The 20,401-nt window shown below is 35.8% G+C and overlaps 1 pseudogene; it reads right to left on the bottom strand.

Moving 5' to 3' along the window:
- Window positions 1-1,722: 1,722 nt before the first annotated feature.
- The window catches only part of LOC111830607, a 33,537-nt pseudogene continuing 14,858 nt past the window's right edge, over window positions 1,723-20,401 (bottom strand).

The raw sequence follows: 20,401 nt of genomic DNA, 5'->3' as shown, positions 1-20,401 counted from the left end.
CATTTACAGTGAACTCAGATCCATTCTTGCTAACAAGCGTTATGGCTCCAAAGGGCAACACTTTCATGATTTCGAATGGGCCGGACCATCGCGATTTCAATTTTCCAGGAAAGAGCTTAACCTTGAATTGAACAAGAGGACCTGATCACCAACCTTAAATTCTTTCACCTTGATGCTTTTATCATGGAAAGCTTTGGTCCTCTCTTTATAGATCTGTAAGCTTTCATGGGCTTCAACTCTTGATTCTTCAAGCTCATGGAGATCTAGGACTCTCTTTTCCTGAGCTGTTGTGATGTCTAAGTTTAACAACTTTGAGGCCCATAAGGCTCTGTACTCCACTTATACTGGAAGGTGGCAACACTTTCTGATATATTGTGTTTTTATCGGTTTTAAGTCTTTCTTCTCTTTCATTTTATAACTTTTATTGAGTCAAATTGTGTTTTTAGAGTCTTTTATTCCATTATAGAGTATTTACAGGTTTTAGGTTGCTTTGGAATAAAACGAGCTGTTTTGGGATTGAAACACACATTTGGAGATTCAGACTCATGTAGAAATGTCAGATGTTTGGGATCAAATCAACCATTTTCCACCGTTACATCTTTCTCATATTATGACACAAGATAAAGACAGATGTTAGCTTTTATTTGCAAGTGATTTCAAGGAAATCTAACGGTGCATTCAAGAGTTACACCCGATTTCGTGAAGACAGGTCATTCTGACGAGTGTCTGAAGCTGATGCAGAATTAAAACCGGTGAGCATTAGACCGATCGGTCTAACATTTGGATCGATCGGTCCCTTACCTCTGACGCAGTTTTTGGCCCATATTCGATCCGAAACACTTCAGAACCGACCCAACTCATCTCCTATTGTTTAGATACCCTAGGCTCGACTTTTTAGCAGCCATCCTTGATATTTTTCAGTTCTAAACATTGTTCTTTGCTTTCAAAACAATTTTGGGGAGAAGAATCCATCCTCTTGACACTTGGAGAAGATTTCTAAACCCTTTCTTATTATATTTGCAGTTTAATCATGTTTTCTTTAATATCTATTTGTTTTGTTTCAATTGCTATGTCTGAGTAGTCTCATAATTGGGTTTTAGGGTTCCAAGTAGGGGAATTTAATGATTTGATAGATTAGATGTCTTAGGGGGATTCTTAATCTTTAGGTTTTTCAATTTACATGTTCTCAATGCTAAAATAGGATTGATCACCCTGTTTTAGAACTTAGGCTTTTATTTGTTTCAGAGATGTTCGATAAAATGTCTGAATGAATGTAATTTGAGCATAGTATTTTTAACCTGCAAGAGTTGATGTTAGAATGCTTTGTGAACCAAATAAACCTATTTGATAATGCGAATTTGGCTAGGAAATTACAAATGAGAGTTTAGTAATTGAATAGTTGAATTTAGTGATTAATGTCTTGAGAGAAAATTGGTCTAAACTTGTGTTCATGTTCAAGAACGGTTCTTCATGTTTGAATTCCTTATTGCTTTTATTTTTATTCATTGTTTCTCTGAAAATACCCTGCTGCCCAATGTCTTTAATTCATAAGTTTAATCTCTTTATTTGCATTTTTATTTACAAAACTGAAAACCAAACAACAAGTATTTTCCGCTTTAGCTGATAACGAGTCTCGCAAGTCTTTAGTGTACCATTGCTCCTTGTGATCGATCCCGCATATACTTTACTTTGGTTAAGTTATCGGGTTAAATACTCGAGTAATCACTTTCCATACATCATTTGGAATGGTGTCCTTCCTACAGGAGTTTTGAAAGCAGTTCGGTATGCCCATAAAGCGTCATCTAGTTTTGAAGCCCAATCCCTCTTGGAAGTTCCCACTACTCGAGCTACTATCCCCTTGATTTGTCTATTGGAGACTTCAACTTGCCCGCTTGTTTGAGGGCGGTAAGCGATGGCAACCTTGTGTTTTACTCCATGCTTCCTCAGCAATCCTTCGAATACTTTGTTAATGAATTGAGTGCCTCCATCACTAATAACTGCTCTAGGAATTGCATAACTTGGGAAAATTATGCTTTTAAACATTTGTAGTACAACCTTGGGGTCATTAGTAGGGCTAGCTATAGACTCTGCCCATTTAGAAACCTAATCCACAGCCACTAAAATATAGATGTTGCCATTGGAGGGAGGATTAAATGGTCTCATGAAGTCTATCCCCTATACATCAAACACTTCGACCTCCAATATTGGATTATGTGGCATTTTGTTTCTTTTGGTGATGTTCCCCATCCTTTGACAAGCATCACATCTATTGATGAATAACTGACACTCTTTAAACATTGTTAGCCACCAAAACCCTGCTTGGAGTACCTTATGAGCTGTCTTGAATGTGGCAAAATGAACTCCATAGGTTGAACCGTGGCAAAGCTCTAGAACTCCATTAACCTCCTCTTCAGCTATGCTTCTCCTAAACAAACCGTCTGATATTTTCCTGTACAAATAAGGCTCATCCCAAAAATAGTAATTCACATCCCGAAAGAACTTCTTTTTCTGGTAGGAGTCTAGAGCTTGTGGAACTACCCCGCTGAGATTGTAGTTAACTATGTCAACTTACCACGGTAAATTATCCCCACTTATTCGCATACAGATGTTAGGTGCCTCGGCATCCCCTAGATTGATCTTCCTTGAAGCAAAATCAACAAGCATAATGTTTTCCTCTAGCATAGAGTCATCTATGGGAACAATGTCTTCAATTCTCATCCTTGATAAATGGTCAGCAACTCCATTCTCTATTCCTTTCTTGTCTACAATCTCCATATCAACCTCTTGCAATAGTAAAATCCATCTCAACAACCTAGGTTTGGTGTCTTTTTTTGAGTAGATATGCCTAAGAGCAGCGTGATCAGTGTAGACCGTGACTTTAGATCCAACCAAATAACTTCTAAATTTGTTGAAAGCAAACACTACTGCTAAAAGTTCCTTTTCCGTTGTGGCATACCTTCCTTGTGTTTCGTCCAACGTCCTACTTGCATAAAATATAACGTGAAGCGTTTTATCAATTCACTGTCCTAAAACTGTTCCAACTGCATAGTCAGAAGCATCACACATAATCTTGAAAGGGTAGTCCCAGTTATGAGCTTGCACAATCGGGGCTGAGATTAAAGCTTCCTCAATCTTGGTAAATGCCTCAAGAAAATCTACACCAAACTCAAACTCTGTTTCCTTACAAAGAAGTCTTGTGAGCGGCCTACCTATCTTAGAGAAATCTTTGATGAAGCGCCTAGGATGCCCCACAAAGCTTCTTATGTCTTTAACTGTCTTGGGGGGTTGTATTTGAACCATAACTTCAATGTTTGCCTTATCAACCTCGATTCCTTGTTTGGATATCTTGTGGCCTATCACAATGCCTTCTTGAACCATAAAATGACATTTTCCCAGTTCAAAACCAAGTTCGTCTCTTCACATCTTTTCAAAACCCTGCAAAGATTAGCAAGACAAGCGAAAAAGGAATCCCCATACACAGAAAATCATCCATAAAGAGTTCCACCACATTCTCAATTAGGTTAAAGAAAACATCATGTATCTCTGAAATGTTCCTGCTGCATTACATAACCCGAATGGCATCCTTCGATAAGCAAAGGTACCATAGGAGCATGTGAATGTTGTCTTTTTCTGATCATTAGGGTGGATATATATCTGGAAGAACCCGTAATACCCATCAAAGAAACAATAGAGAGTGTGGTTAGCAAGTCTTTCTAACATTTAGTCAATGAATGGCAATGGGAAATGATATTTTCTAGAGGCTGCGTTCAACTTCCTACAATGTGTGCACATCCTATGACCAGTTATAGTACGAGTTGGTATAAGCTCGTCCTTATTATTCTTAACAACTGTCACCCCACCTTTCTTGGGGACACAATGGACGGGTGACACCCAAGTGCTATCCGAAATTGGGTATATTACCCCAGCACCTAACAACTTTAGTTGGGAAATTAGCCAGATTTGCCGAATCCGATCAAAGCTTTAGTTGGGAAATCATTTGTTTTCCTTCTTTGCATTGAGCCCTAACATATTCATGGTAATGTGACATTTATAGGGTTGCACAAGTTTCTGATGGGAAAGTATCATTTGTCCCTGAAATTTCCTTATTAGATCGATACATATGTTGATCAATAATCATTTTACTCGGCTGATCAGGTTAGCAGTTTCAAAATGTTAATTTATTAATAGGAATATCATCAAATGATGCTATATATTATTGGCATGGTTGTGTATATATTATCTCTAACATATTATATTTTTAGGGTTCTCTGATGATAAGCGATGGTGTAGAGACGTCTGGAGTAGGTATCTGTACTTCCTCAACTCCATCATCAAAAAGAGATTCGAGTAACCTGAACGAAGGAGATGTCCAGTCATCAACATCCAAAAAACAATGTTCTACGATGGCTGGACTAGATGATGTCAAGGTTTCGACAAAGGATGAGAAGGAGAAACATAAACTTGACTAATTTTGAGTCTTGGTTTTACAAACATTCTATGCTTTTTTAATTTTTTCTTTTAGAACTCTTTCGTTGGCTGTTTTAATTTATTTTGTTTGGATTTTCGGTTTCTTAATATATTTTGCTTGGTTTTAAATATTTATAAATTATGAAAATTAATGGGTTTAAGGCCCAACATTAGCCCATATTTAAACGTTGATTCGCTGATACAATTCGTATTAAAAAACCATGTTCCAATAAATATTTTGCATAGGAAAAATAATATGACTCATGATTATCATTACTCTATCATAATATATCATTTTTTGATTGAATACATCTCTTAAAAATTCACGAAAAACATGAGGAAAAAAATGAAAATTGTAGTTATGTAGTGTACTTTTTAATTTGTTTCTAAATCCTAATTACTGACATTATTATTTTATGAGAACTTTTTATATACTTACCAAATATTCTTAAATTATTTAAAATCACTTTTATGCACACCCTTATTTATATATTTATTAGACATCTCATAGATCATTAAAAGAATAAAACTGATATATACTTATCTTACATATATATACCAAATAGTAAACATTTATACAGAAGCTAAAGTCTATGATGAGATTGATATGGAAACCAGAACACACTAATATCTTTTTTATTAATCTCAATTGACTCTAAAACATTTTAATATTGCGAAAAGGCATTATTCTTTTCCTATTAACCATCGGAACGACACATATCAAAAGTCGCATATATTCACTATATTAAAAACCTTCTTTTTCGACTTCCATTAACATAACCTCTAAGAAGACGAAACAATTCTACCCTAACTCCTTCTTAAATTTTAACTTGCAAAACCAAACTCATGTCGACCATGGAGATCGATTACATAGCTGATTTAACCCCAAGAAAGATTGGTTCCATCATAAGGGTCAAGGTTTTAAGTGCTTGGGAGGTTTGTGATTTCTGTATGAAGAAGGTTATGGTACTCGCTGATGTAAAGGTAATTCACTTTCTTAAAGTAACGTTTAATTTTAGATTTGTAGATTTCTTAGTTGATTAGGTTAAATTAAGAAAAGGAACAATTTTTGTAGGGTGATAGAAACCTCCCGGTTTGAAAAATCGTGAAATACCCCGACACGTCTATGATGGTGAGTGGCATGTTATAAGGGACTTCAAAGTCATCCCTGATATTCTTAAAGAGAGGAATACAAATCATAGTACCAGATAGAGTTAACGGAGAAGACTGACATGATGGAGATTAGTCCAGATTCTCCGAAGAAGTTTTACAGGTTTGAAGATTTCCACCATGTTGTTAGAGAGTTGCTTACATCTAACAACTCTTACGAGTTGAAGAAGTAAGAGCCCATAGCTTGGCTCATCTGGTCATAAGTGTAGCCCGGAATGTTCTCTGCGTCGATGGTGCAGTGCATCAGATCGATGGGCTCCTCCACAGTGTACACGGTCGAGTAATCGACCTACTGTTCGATCGCCAGGTCGGATGCTTGGTCGGGCAGGTAATCGATTGCCTGTTCTTGTGCATCCTCGAATTCCGGGGACCGAAGCTCTTGATGCACTCAATCGGATGCTGTAGCTAATCGTTCAGTTTCGTCATCCCGCACGATAGGATTTGCCTTAAACTGGCGAAACTCTGAAACTAAACTCAAACACAACTGAAATCCTAAATTTTATGCATAAGGATACCGCTTGGACTTCTTCCCAGTTGAGCTTGTTTAAAGTCACTAAGATTGACTTTTGCTGTTTAAGCATTAGAAGGGTCATGAAGGGAAAAAGATATACCTGCTGGAAACAATTGGTCTGCCATATACTTCTTTAAACGCTGCCCATTAAAGTGAACTCAGATCCATTCTTGCTAACAAGCATTATGGCTCCAAAGGGCAATACTTTCATGATTTCGAATGGGCCGGACCATCGCGATTTCAATTTTCCAGGAAAGAGCTTTAACCTTGAATTGAACAAGAGGACCTCATCACCAACCTTAAATTCTTTCACCTTAATGCTTTTATCATGTAAAGCTTTGGTGCTCTCTTTATAGATCTTTAAGCTTTCATGGGCTTCAACTCTTGATTCTTCAAGCTCATGGAGATCTAGGACTCTCTTTTCCTAAGCTGTTGTGATGTCTAAGTTTAACAACTTTGAGTCCCATAAGGCTCTGTACTCCACTTATACTGGAAGGTGGCAACACTTTCCATACATCATTTGGAATGGTGTCCTTCCTATAGGAGTTTTGAAAGCAGTTCGGTATGCCCATAAAGTGTCATCTAGTTTTGAAGCCCAATCCCTCTTGGAAGTTCCCACTACTCGAGCTAGTATCCCCTTGATTTGTCTGTTGGAGACTTCAAGTTGCCCACTTGTTTGAGGGCGGTAAGCGATGCCAACCTTGTGTTTTACTCCATTTTTTCTCAGCAATCCTTCGAATACTTTGTTAATGAATGGAGTGCCTCCATCACTAATAACTGCTCTATGAATTCCATATCTTGGGAAAATTATGCTTTTAAACATTTATAGTACAACGTTGGGGTCATTAGTAGGGCTAGCTATAGCCTCTGCCCATTTAGAAACCTAATCCACAGCCACTAAAATATAGATGTTGCCATTGGAGGGAGGATTAAATGGTCCCATGAAGTCTATCCCCTATACATCAAACACTTCGACCTCCAAGATTGAATTATGTGGCATTTTGTTTCTTTTGGTGATGTTCCCCATCCTTTGACAAGCATCACATCTATTGATGAATAACTGACACTCTCTAAACATTGTTAGCCACCAAAGCCCTGCTTGGAGTACCTTCTGAGCTGTATTGAACGTGGCAAAATGACCTCCATAGGTTGAACCGTGGCAATGCTCTAGATATCCATTAACCACCTCTTCAGCTATGCTTCTCCTAAACAACCCGTCTGATCCTTTCCTATACAAATAAGGCTCATCCCAAAAATAGTAATTCGAATCCCGAAAGAACTTATTTTTTATGGTAGGAGTCTAGAGCTTGTGGAACTACCCCGCTGAGCTTGTAATTATTGATGTCAACTTACCACGGTAAATTATCTCCACTTATTCCCATACAGATGTTGGGTGCCTCGCATCCCCTAGATTGATCTTCCTTGAAGCAAAATCAACAAGCATAATGTTTTCCTCTGGCATATAGTCATCTATGGGAACAATGTCTTCAATTCTCATCCTTGATAAATGGTCAGCAAGTCCATTCTCTATTCCTTTCTTGTCTACAATCTCCATATCAACCTCCTGCAACAGTAAAATCCATCTCAACAACCTAGGATTGGTGTCTTTTTTTGAGTAGATATGCTTAAGAGCAGTGTGATCAGTGTAGACCGTGAATTTAGATCCAACCAAATAGCTTCTAAATTTGTTGAAAGCAAACACTACTGCTAAAAGTTCCTTTTCCGTTGTGGCATACCTTCCTTGTGTTTCGTCCAACGTCCTACTTGCATAATATATAACATGAAGCTTTTTATCAATTCGCTGTCCTAAAACTGTTCCAACTGCGTAGTCAGAAGCATCACACATAATCTCGAAAGGATAGTCCCAGTTAGGAGCTTGCACAATCAGGGCTAAGATTAAAGCTTCCTTAATCTTGGTAAATGCCTCAAAAAAATCTACACCAAACTCAAACTTTGTTTCCTTACAAACAAGTCTTGTGAGCGGCCTAGCTATCTTAGAGAAATCTTTGATGAAGCGCATAGGATGTCCCAAAAAGCTTCTTATGTCTTTAACTATCTTGGGGGGGTTGTATTTGAACCATAACCTCAATCTTTGCCTTATCAACCGCGATTCCTTGTTTGGATATCTTGTGGCCTATCATAATGCCTTCTTGAACCATAAAATGACATTTTCCCAGTTCAAAACCAAGTTCGTCTCTTCACATCTTTTCAAAACCCTGCAAAGATTAGCAAGACAAAAGAAAAAGGAACCCCCATACACAGAAAATCATCCATAAAGACTTCCACCACATTCTCAATTAGGTTAGAGAAAACATCATGTATCTCTGAAATGTTCCTGGTACATTACATAACCCGAATGGCATCCTTCGATAAGCAAAGGTACCATAGGAGCATGTGAATGTTGTCTTTTTCTGATCATTAGGGTGTATAGGTATCTGGAAGAACCTGGAATACCCATCAAAGAAACAATAGAGAGTGTGGTTAGGAAGTCTTTCTAACATTTGGTCAATGAATGGTAATGGGAAATGATATTTTCTAGAGGCGGCGTTCAACTTCCTATAATCTGTGCACATCCTATGATCAGTTATAGTACGATCGAGTTGGTATAAGCTCGTCCTTATCATTCTTAACAACTGTCACCCCACCTTTCTTGGGGACACAATGGACGGGTGACACCCAAGTACTATCCGAAATTGGGTATATTAGCATCTAACAACTTTAGTTGGGAAATTAGCCAGATTTGCCGAATCCGATCAAAGCTTTCGTTGGGAAATCATTTGTTTTCCTTCTTTGCATTGAGCCCAAACATATTCATGGTAAATGTGACATTAATAGGGTTGCACAAGTTTCTGATGGGAAAGTATCATTTTTCCCTGAGATTCTTTATCAGATACATATGTTGATTAATCATCATTTTACTCGGCTGATCAGGTTAGTAGTTTAAAAATGTTAATTTATTAATAGGAATATCATCAAATGATGCTATATATTATTGGCATGGTTGTGTATATATTATCTCTAACATATATTAGATTTTTAAAGTTTGAATTTCATCTCCCTAGATGCTTTGCATCTTGAGCTATTATTATGGACGTTTTTGATGTAATTTCCCTCTATATAATGAGGTTATCTGATGAATAAAAAGAATAAGCCTTTTGATATTTTTGGAACCTTTTGAGAGTGTTTATCATTTTTCGTCAATGGTGTGTAATATCCATTGGTTTGGTTAATAGTGCGTAATATCCATTGATCAATGCATGATCCATCTTGGTGTGTCATATCTAGGGGGTCTTGTCGAGAGTGATTCTCATTGTCACCCTTGAATTCGTCTTAGTGTGTCTTATCTAAGCGTTTCAAGTTTGGTAAATCAAGAGTCTTCCGCAGCTCTTGTGCGACCATTCGCTCCACCATCCTTGTTCGTTTTGGCTTCACCGTTCGTTGAACCTAAGGAATATCTTTTACCATCTTAGAGTGTCGAGTCCTCTGGAGGATTTTATCATATTCCAGTGAGGCTATATGGGTGATAAGTTGTACAGTGGCCACAAGAGGTAGTTCTAGTCGGGAGATGCTGGTAAACGTTTAGACAATTGCTCATGAGAGATGATTAGTTCTCTTGAGGGGATGATTAGTTCCTCGGGTGTACTGCTGCCCTGAAGGTTGCGACCTAAGAGTGGCAGATGAGATGATTAGTTCTCATAGAGGATGATTAGTTCCCCAAATACCAGGACTGCTCGAGGGTGACGACTCGAGAGTGAGATGGTATGACTCCAGGACTGCGGTCTGAGAGTGACAGCAGTAAGACTCAAGGTAGCGACCTGAGAGTGAGGAGTTGTGAGTATGTGAGGTCTATTACGCGGAGGCCATGCATAAATACTAGATGGATAGCTCGGAGGTTGATGATTAGTTCAATATAGAGATTTTGGTGTATTGGCCAGGTTGTGTCAAGCATTGTTTGACCGTGCTAGCGGTTAGTTGTGGTTCAAGCAGTTGAACAGTGTTGCTAGATTCCAAGACAAATCTATCTTAGTCGGAGAGAATTGTAAAACTGGTTTGAACGGTTTAGTTTTAAATCGTCAGTTTAATTGGTAATTAATTTGAGGAAACCCTAGGCACGAAATAAAACTCGTGAAGGTATGTGATCCAAAGGTTCTTAGGACTGATTATGTAGGATTTCCCGAAGGTTTATGTGGCTGTTCTTTGGTGTTCCAGCAAGGGATTTGCTGAGGTGATGGCTATGGTATGAAGAGAGGTTGCTGGAGTTCTCATCTTCTCTGTTTTCGTCCATCCTTTTAATCCACATCAAGGTGAGTGCGTGACGATGGTTGATCTGGGTGTATACGACCTTTTTGATATATGTTTTGGTTTGTTTCTATGTTGTGTATATTGTTTTATGTCTATTGGTGGGTTAAAGTTTGGAGCATGGTGGTTGAATTAATATATGGGGTGAGGTTGGTCAACACCAACTTGGTGTGTGTCGGTTGACACTAGTTTCTCGTGTCGGTCGATACCAATTTCAGGACAGTTTTTTGGGTAGCGAGTAGTTTGTTTCTTTTTATGCCAGGTTTGTTATGCATGTTTGACGGTCTTATTATGCATGTGTGTATAACCCGATAGATGGAAAGGTCGCTTCATTGAGTATTTGTGATAATACTCACGCAACTCATCGTTTTTCTGATGCACGTAAAGATAAAATATGATCGTAGAATCAAGGCGAGGAAGAGGGCGATGATCTAGATTCTCTGTTTGGTGTTTTATGATTATCAATTAGAAGCATGTTAGGATTGCTGTTTAATTTGGTTACTTGATTTTTGATGAATTATTGCTGGTTTAATTATCAAATTAGTTGGTTCTGGATTATTGGTTGGTTTCCACTGGTTATTGGCTGTTTGGTTTAATTCATTGACTAAAATTTTTATGGGGTTAATATTGATGAATTAAAAAGTTGGAAAGTTGGCTGGTTTGTTTCCAAAATCGTTTTAACCTCAAGCTAAGAGGGTATTATTAGGCTGTAAGTAACTCCAATTAAGTGTGTGTATAATCTTTAAGAAATCTTTAAAGAGGAAATGGAGGTGGCTGGATCGTTTCAGAAATCGTTTTGGCCTCAATATTTGGATGGAAGAAAATGAAAAGGTTCGCTCTTTTAGTGGAAACATAAGCAGGATTATGAATGAGACTAGTGTTCTAGGAAAAAGGTATAAGGATAAAAAATAGGTGAAGAAGTTTCTTAGATGTCTTCCTGTTACGCCTCGACCGCCATCTCTCCAGTGGGCCCCATGTTCACCACCAGCCTATGGGCCCACCTCTCTTAATGGGTCTCACTTCCTCTCACTAGGCCCATGAGCCCATCAATATCCGACGTCCGGGAGGCTTAAATACTTGTTTACCAACCCTAAAAATCACCACATGATCGTCCCTTGTGTTTTGGCCTAACTCACACAGTTCCAACAATCACTTCCCGAAATGACACCCATCGTTTGACTATTCCAGCTTAAGCACGCTTAACTGTGGAGTTCTCTAAGGATCCTTGAACGAAAAGATAAGTGCATGTTGGTGACATTGGTGGCCAAATCAATTCATTTAAACCTCTCCGCAAACTGGGGTCTCACACTTCCACACAAGTTTTCAGCTCACAAATCTACGATAATTGTATCTCTTGGCACGAACACTATGAGTTTCAGAAAAGTAGTGGGAATGAAGAAAGCACGTGAGATGGAGTTAGAGCCACTAGTTTGCGAGATTTGAGAGTCTGGAAAACTCTGTGAGTATGGTGGTCAAGAATTTTAACAATTTGTTGAAAAGAGTAGACAAGGGAAATAAGAGATTTCATCGGGTCTCTCGATTAGAAGAGGGTGAAAGGTCAACAAGAAAAACTGAATTGAGATGTCATGAATTGCAGGGAGTTGGTCGCTTTAAATCTGAGTGTCTCAACATAAAGAAAAGAGAAGTTCAGTGTATTGATTGTAAGGGTTTTGGTTACTCAAAGATCGACTGCGTGAGTGGAAAAGGGAGAATAAACAGATCTTATGTTAGCTTGACATATAGGAAATAAGAAAGTGAAACGAAGACAATAATGTCAAGGGTTTTTTTGCTTTCCCAGCCATGATTCAGGTGTATGACTCATATGCTAGTGAAGAAGAGAGTGAAGATGAAACACTAGTTGCATATTCAAAATTTGAAATAATTGTTCTTAGACGAGAATTTCATGTAATGTATGAGAATTTCTTGAAAACTAGCAAAGAAAACCTACAACTAATAACGGAGGTGATAGACTTGAAAGAAACACTTGTTATGGAGAAAGAGAAGAGAACATCACTTGAACAAGAGCTCCCTAAAACGAAGAAGAAGATTCTCATGCTTAACAGTGGAACAAAGGATCTGCAAAAAAAAATTGACAATGGGAAGACCTTCAAAACTAAACCATGGCCTTGGTTGGTTATCAAGGAGAAAAGTCAACGAAAAAACAGATTTTGTGAAATTCGTCATGGGGAACAACATAGAGCTTCTTCCGGCAACTTTCCAGAAAACCAAAATTGAAGGAAAGAATTCAGGTTGGTGATACTACTACGGGAAGAATAGGCATATTAAGAAGTACTTCTACAGATTTCAAGAAAATGTGATGAGATTGATAAGTCAAAAGAGGTATTACCCATCTATCTATACTATTAAAAGGGAATCATTTTGTATAAAGTGATCATAGTATATACAATTAAAAGGATAGTTAAAAAAATAAACCTATCTATATTTATGGAAATAATATTGATTTGGTTACCATAAAAATAGTCAATTAAATTAAAAATTAAACATATCAAAACATATTTAATATAAATTATATTTTTTTAAATATTTTCAAAAACAATAATCTATAGTTTTAAAAGGGAAGCATTTTGTATAAAGTGATCTTAGTATATACAATTAAAAGGATAATTAAAAAAGGATAATTAAAAAACAAACATATCTATATTTATGAAAATAATATTTATTTGGTTACCATAAAAATAGTCAATTAAATTCGAAATTAAACATATGTAAACATATTTAATCTAAATTATTATTTTTAAATATTTTCAAAAAAATAATTTATGTTTATAAAATCTAATAAAAATTTTATCATATATTTTAGAAAAATGATATTTTAGGATAAATAAAACGAAAACAATTATGTTAGATTAGGAAATAAGCGACTAATCAAATTCTACATAGCATAACATGTGGAGAATATACAACATAGTTAATAATATCATCAAATTTTTTAAAATTATATAATATTAAAAAATAATTACATTTTATAAATTTAAAAATTATATAATCTTAAAAACTAATTACATTTTATGTAAACCCAAATTTATAGTCAAACACCCTTAAAACATATCTATCCGATATTGTTTTTAAAATGTTCGGATCTTTAAATTGTCAAAATCTTATGTTTGGATATTCCCAACTAATTCCCTGCAAAAAAATCAATATAAAGAAAATCTAGAAAACAAATTGTAATCTCCATTAATTAGCACATATTATACTAACCATATTAGAGATCTTATAAAAATTTTTCAATAAAAAACTTTAGAATTTAAATGTACTAACCATATTTTGAATTGTTTAAATATAAATTAATAAACCATGTTTACTTATAAAATATGCACACAATAATAATTACTATCACCTAAAATATAGATATTTCTAATTCAAAAAATAACATAATTATAGGAATAAAAAAAATTACGAATGCAATTAAAGAACATTGTTAAGGTAGTCCATAATCGTAATTAGGTTTACCTCAAAAATAATATATGGTTTCACATTTATAAGCAAAAAAACTGGTAGTTATATTTTAACTATGAAAAATTCACTAATTTGGTAAGAGTCAACTTTGGGACATTTAAGTCTCTACTTTAGGACAATTATTTTAAAAATTTTAAGTATATTTTTTTTGATAGCATATAAATGGGGTTATTTATAAAACAAATATAATCTTATTGGAAATAATGGGTACGAGACGGGAGCGGGTAATTCGAAAAAATAAAATATTATCCAAACTATTTTTCATAAAAAGCATGATGAGAACTAAAAGTAACGAGAGGAGACCATAAAATCAAGAAACTAAATTCAATTTTAATTTTCAAATATCAAATAACATGTATGATACATGAACATAAAATTTGAATTGTTAATTTTAGTTTTAACTATTTTATTTCAAATATCAGAACATCAAATAACAGGTACGGGAAATTTGAAACACAAAAAAAATCATCTAAACTATTCATGATAGAATATGAGATGAAAATTTTGGGTAACGTGAATTTAAGAAGAACATATGGAGACATGCTATTTACTAAAGTGGATTACAGGAAATGTATTTTTTGCGGGTCAAAATATTTTAATATGTATTGAGTTAAAAATATTTTTAATGTGGAGCATGCATAGCTGACATGTTTGATAGCTCATGGTTCACACTCAATCTGGATCTGCTATCATGTCGATCCGACATTCACAAACTTCATGAAAGCAAACCAATATAAGTTTATGTTTAACCTAATTTTTTTAAAAAAATAATCAAATATTGAATTGGTACTGGTTTAGATTATAAATGTTAATAACATTCCTAAAAGTTACGTTTACAAACATAATCCCGTACGTACATAATATATTTTAAAATTTAATAATAAATTTTGTTTTTGAAATCCATCCCGCACGTACGTGCGGGTCTAAATCTAGTTTTACAATAATTGTTCCCGTATTTTAGTGAAAAAATTGGATATGTATCAGAATCAAGTTGCTGCATACAATTCAATGATATATGTTTAGAGGCAACCTTGGTACTTTAATAGTGGATGCTCAAGGCATATGACATGCAGTAAAAAATCATTGGGAGACTACACTAAGGTGGATGAAAGCAAAGTAATGTTTGGTGGAGGTGTAGAAGGTAAAATCAAAGGGAAAGGCAAACTTGAAGAGTCTAACCAACCGAAGCTGATGAATGTGTATTACGTTTAGGGAATTCAAGTCAACTTTGTGATGATAGATTGACAGTTATGTTTGACAAGTGGAATTGTAGGGCTTGCAATAAGAAGGGCGAAGTGATCGTGACAAGGATAAGATCAGGCAATGACTGCTACATGTGGGATTAATCAAAGAACTGTATGAAGCATAAGAAGAAAAATCTTGCTGCATCACCTCAACCTCACGGAAAGAGAAACGTTGGAAGCAGGTCATAGAAAAAGTTATCAATTGCTAGTCCCAATCAGAAGCAAAAGAACTACACTTTTATGGGAAAAACTAAAGATGGTGTCAGGTGCTTCACGTGGAGCAAGTGGAAGAAGAAAATCTTGTTGTTCAAAATTTATATGTCAGAAACCTGTTGGAACATGTTGTAGTATGTTTCAGCAAGTCCGTTGGATCCCTGATGAGCACAACATTGAAGATGACGAATATTTAAGAAAGTTTAACTAACAATCCAGTATATGTGTGGTATGTTAAACATCAAGATTGTAACTCTCCGCCCGCCATCTCTCTAGTAGGCCCCATGTTCACCACCAACCCATGGGCCATCTATCTTAATGGACCTCACGTCCTCTCGCTAGGCCAAACCTCATTATTATCCGACGATCGGTTTGCTAGGTACGGGAGGCTTTAAAGACTTTTTTACCGACCCTACAAATCACCACATGATCTTTCCCTATCTTTTGGCCTCACTCACACAGTTCTGACAACCACTTCCCGGAAAGTCACTCATATTTTGAATACTCCAGCATAAGCACGCTTAACTCAGGAGTTCTCAGGACCTTTGACCTAAAATATAAGTTCACTTTGGTGACATATGGGGCCAAATCAATTAATTTAAGCCTCTTCGCAAACCGGGGTTTCACAAAGATCAAGTGTTCAACATATAAGATATGTGACATTGGTGTTACAAGCTGGATAATAAGCATCAAGAAGCAGGATGGGATGTCTTTGTCACTACTAGAACGTAAGTTGCTGCTCTCATACTTTGGATGTGTTTTTTGACTGAATTGTGCCAATAAAGCAGGGGGATGGAGTGTTAAAGGGGCAGGGCTGGAAGGTTTCGAACTAAAGACTCGAGTTGAAGGAGGAAGGTATGAAATTAAAGGGAAGATTCATAATCTTTTGTTGGAGTATTTACCTTCCTACCTTCATCAAGTATGGTGTGCACTTGGTTTGTGGTCAAATTCAATCAAAAAGGGGGAGATTGTAAGTGCATGCTTCAGTGGAGACTGAACAAAAATAAAAGTGTTGAGATTTTAGAATTGATGGAACAAGATCGAAGTAATGAGACTAAATATAGAAGAAGCATTAATCGATGATGTGGACGGTGTGATATACACTAATGGAGATATTTTTAGTTGTTGTAGAGGATTCGTGCAACCTAAAATCTACAAGATTTGGAAGATATGGTTAAATCTAGAAAAAATAAAAACTGATATTATCCGGTAAGGCAAACCTTGAAAATCTCTTAACCCACAAATATAAAAGGAATTGAGGAGGGTGTTATTAGCCTGTGAGTAACTCCAATTAAGAGGGTGTAATCATCTTAACTATTTCTTATAAAAGTTGATACTCGGTGCACCGAGTTTTTGGGAATTCTTGTGTTTTCGGGTCCATCTCGTTTTTTTCATTGAGGGTTAAGTCTTCGATTGATCCTGCAAAATAGAAATATAAAGGGTGAGACTATTATGATGAAGAACAAGAAGATTGGAAGTTAGATGGAGAAGAAGAAGTGGTCGTGGCTACTGTGTATAGTAAGATAAAGGTAAACGGGGAAAATAAGTAACTAGGAAGGAGGCAATTGTTATTTTATTGTTGTGACCAAGAAGATTAATGGGCTGGAGTTAAGCCCACTTAAAGTTTTGTCTCAAAATTCTTTAGACCACTAGTGGTGTTACGCCGAAATTAGAGTTTGTGTTATTTATTTAGTTTAACTAAGAAAGTTATTGAAAACCTTAGTTATACTACTGGGAAAACAAACTAGTACCCCCTAAGAACTATCATATCTATTTAGATGGAGCCCTAACTTTGACCCTGATGTATATATTTTCGGAAAAAGTTCGATTTATATTTCTCCCCGAAATAGAATTATAAACTTTATAACCCCCAAAACCAAAGTTCGAGATCTAATTACCCACAGTTGTGGTTTGCTATTGGTTTACTGTTTACTTAACTAAACTAAACATGTTTTACCCCGATTAAGTTTCGAAATCCTCAAATTCCCATATTATAATCCATCCCAAATTCCCTAATTACTCAATCCCAAACCTTGGATAAAACGATGGTGATGATTTCTAAAGATAATTTTGAGATTTTGGAAGCTTAATCGGGTTTAGATTCTTGATTAGATGGTTAAGTAAACAATAAACCAGTGGAAACGTAGAACTAAGCGAAATTAGATCTCGACCTTTTGCGGGTGGAATTAAGTTTAGAACTTTTATTTCAAGGGGAAATAAGAATCAAAAAAAATTGCGGGGATGTATACATCAGTGTCAAAGTTCAGGCTCTATATTGCTTGAAATGATAGTTCTGAAGGAAAAAAGCTTGTTTTCCCTATACTAGAGTAGTAGATAGTTGATTGAGTTGTAAGTGGCTAAGGTAAGGCTGTGTAAGGTTACTTGTGTCTAACTGTCTTTAAATCTAAGGTCTAGAGATAATGATCTAATAGTTGCTTAGTCTAGAGGCTAATATAAGTATGTAATGTGTGTGAAAAAAATAAAAAGATTATGAGTACTACTCTAGTACTGTGAAATTGATTTATGGTTTGATGAGAGAAACAAACAAAACTGAAATGAAAGTGAGAACTTCAACATCAAGGTTTATCGACTAGGCCATGTTGGATTCCTCTATTTCTCAAAAATTCAATTTAACACATTTCAAACAAATAAAGAAAATCGTGAATTAAACATATTACCCCTATTTAATAAGTGATAAATTATTTAAATTCAATGAAATAAGCATTGGGTTTATAGTTAAATTATGAAATTTAATATATATAAAAACACATTAGAAATGTAGAATGACACTGCTTATTAAACTAAAAAATTTCTTTAAAATGACACTCTTTGTGAAATAAAGAGAACAAATTTTTATATCAAGATATTTAAAGTGAAAGAAGAATATGTGAAGGAACCCTGAATGCAGAATCACAAGCCTTCATAATGGTGATGCAAAATTTATGGAGTCAATGATTGTTGGCACCAAATTGGCCTCTGATCCAAACCTGGATTGGATCGACGTGGCCTGGTTAAGGTCAAGGCATGTTAGGAGTTGAGGCCAATTGGGAGGCCCAGGGAAAGTGAGCTATGCGTTACAACAACTGTCAAATTGTAAGGTAAGGAGTTCGCAGTCAAAGGGGATATAAAAGGAAGGATAATATATTTTAAAGGGACGAAAGAATAGTAATAACACTCTTTACTCAATTTCTCTTAGCAAAAACACAGTTCGAGCTCGTAACGGTGAATAGGTTCTACCTAATTCTAGTTCCTAGATCACGATGATATAGGAAAATTATCTTATGTATCGCCCGTGTCCAGATTTTTGGGCAGTGTAGATCGATACGAATGGTGGGTGTCGATCGACAACAACAATTTCGACGGTTTGGCAGTTTATGTTTTTGCTTTGGAGGAAGCCCTTAAATCTTTTAAACGAAACTCCAGCAACCGTTTTCTCATTATTTCAATGGGGTTGGTTGCTTCTAGAGAGAAGAGGATAAAGGGTTTACCCTGTGTGTGTTTTGGGAGATCAAATGAAAGGCTTAAAGAGGGTTTCTAGAGGGGTTTAAGGACTGATCTTGGTTTTTTAGTAAGAGAATCAGTGAGTTCGTGGATCTTGGTGTGAGGAGAGGTTGATGTGGTGTTCTTCTTCTCTGTTCTTCGTCTCTAATCAATCCAAATCAGAGGTGGGTGCGTGCCATGACTGATCTTAGCATGTTAAGCCTTTCTAACTTGTGTTTGATAGTATTGATAGCTATAATTTGTTTTGTGTGGCCATGTTTCTAGGGTTTTGGTTGATGTGATTGTATGATTGAGTGTTAGGGTTTGTCTTTGGAGCCTTAGACGGTGTGTATTCGTTCGTAGAAGAATTGAGAGGTGACTTCAATGCATTTGCGGAGACAATGTATATCGACACAATTCGGGGATCGGACGGCACACCACTGGTGAGTGTCAATGTTGACATTAATGATCAGTGTCAAGGGTGACGGTCGACAACAAGTTCTTGACAGTGAGTTGTTTATGTCTTTTTCTGTCTGGTTTGGTTGTTTAGATTGTGGTTATGCATGTTGGATGGTTTATTATGCTTGTGTGTATAGCCTAGTAAATGAGAGGACTGTCTCACTGATTTTTTGAGATAATATTCACACATCTCTTTCTTACGGTGCAGGTGAAGAGAAACTGTGATCGTGAAATCAAGGTGATGACGAGGGCGATGATCTAGAGACGATGTTTGTTGTTTTAATGTTTTGTTATTTATTTTTGGAACGTTGGAATTAGAAGCATGCTAGAGTTACTAGATGTTGTTCTTGTTAGGTTGATGAATAATGCTTTATTTTTTATTTATTGGATTTGGTTTATTGGTTTCCACTGGTTGTCTAATGGTTTAATTCAATTAGGTTACTTAATAGGTATGAAACTATTATTTAATGAGTTAAAAAACAAAAATTGGGTTGTGTCATTTCACTTTGAGGGTGACAAAGCAAATGGTTAGTATCCTTATCAATGGAGAATTTTGAACTCCATAACTAGGTGGAAAACATCAATTTGGGAACAAAAGTTCATCTCTACATGGTTTGAGAGGATGTGTTTGATAATATGTTTGGTGCTTCGTATTTCAATTTTTTGCATCCTCGAGTTTGTATGCATATAAGGTAAAGAAAACCCATTTTAAAAGTATATTCACGTAGTTGCATTGGCATAATAAGATTGAGTTTAGTATATTCCATTTACAGCTGTTGCATTTGGATCAAGCATTAGGATGATACAACCTCACAATTTTTTATTATTATAATCAGTGATAAAAATAACGTTTTTACAACTTGTGCAACATAAGATTGAAATATTAAAGTTGATAAAACATTTTACTTATGTCTAAAATTGAAAATTAGTCAAACTGAATCATGCACGTTAACTACGAGATTAAAGCCAATATTGAAATCTTTCATCGTATCATCTATCCCCAGACTTTTTTTGTTGTTAAAAACAAATTTTTAATTTGCCTATCCACCCATCTGATAACTGTTGTTCACGTGTTTGC

Source organism: Capsella rubella, unplaced genomic scaffold (genome assembly GCF_000375325.1).
Source record: "Capsella rubella cultivar Monte Gargano unplaced genomic scaffold, Caprub1_0 scaffold_5, whole genome shotgun sequence".
NCBI lineage: Eukaryota > Viridiplantae > Streptophyta > Magnoliopsida > Brassicales > Brassicaceae > Capsella > Capsella rubella.
The sequence above is the reverse complement of the archived record's forward strand: the minus strand, read 5'-3'. Positions and strand labels throughout refer to the sequence as shown.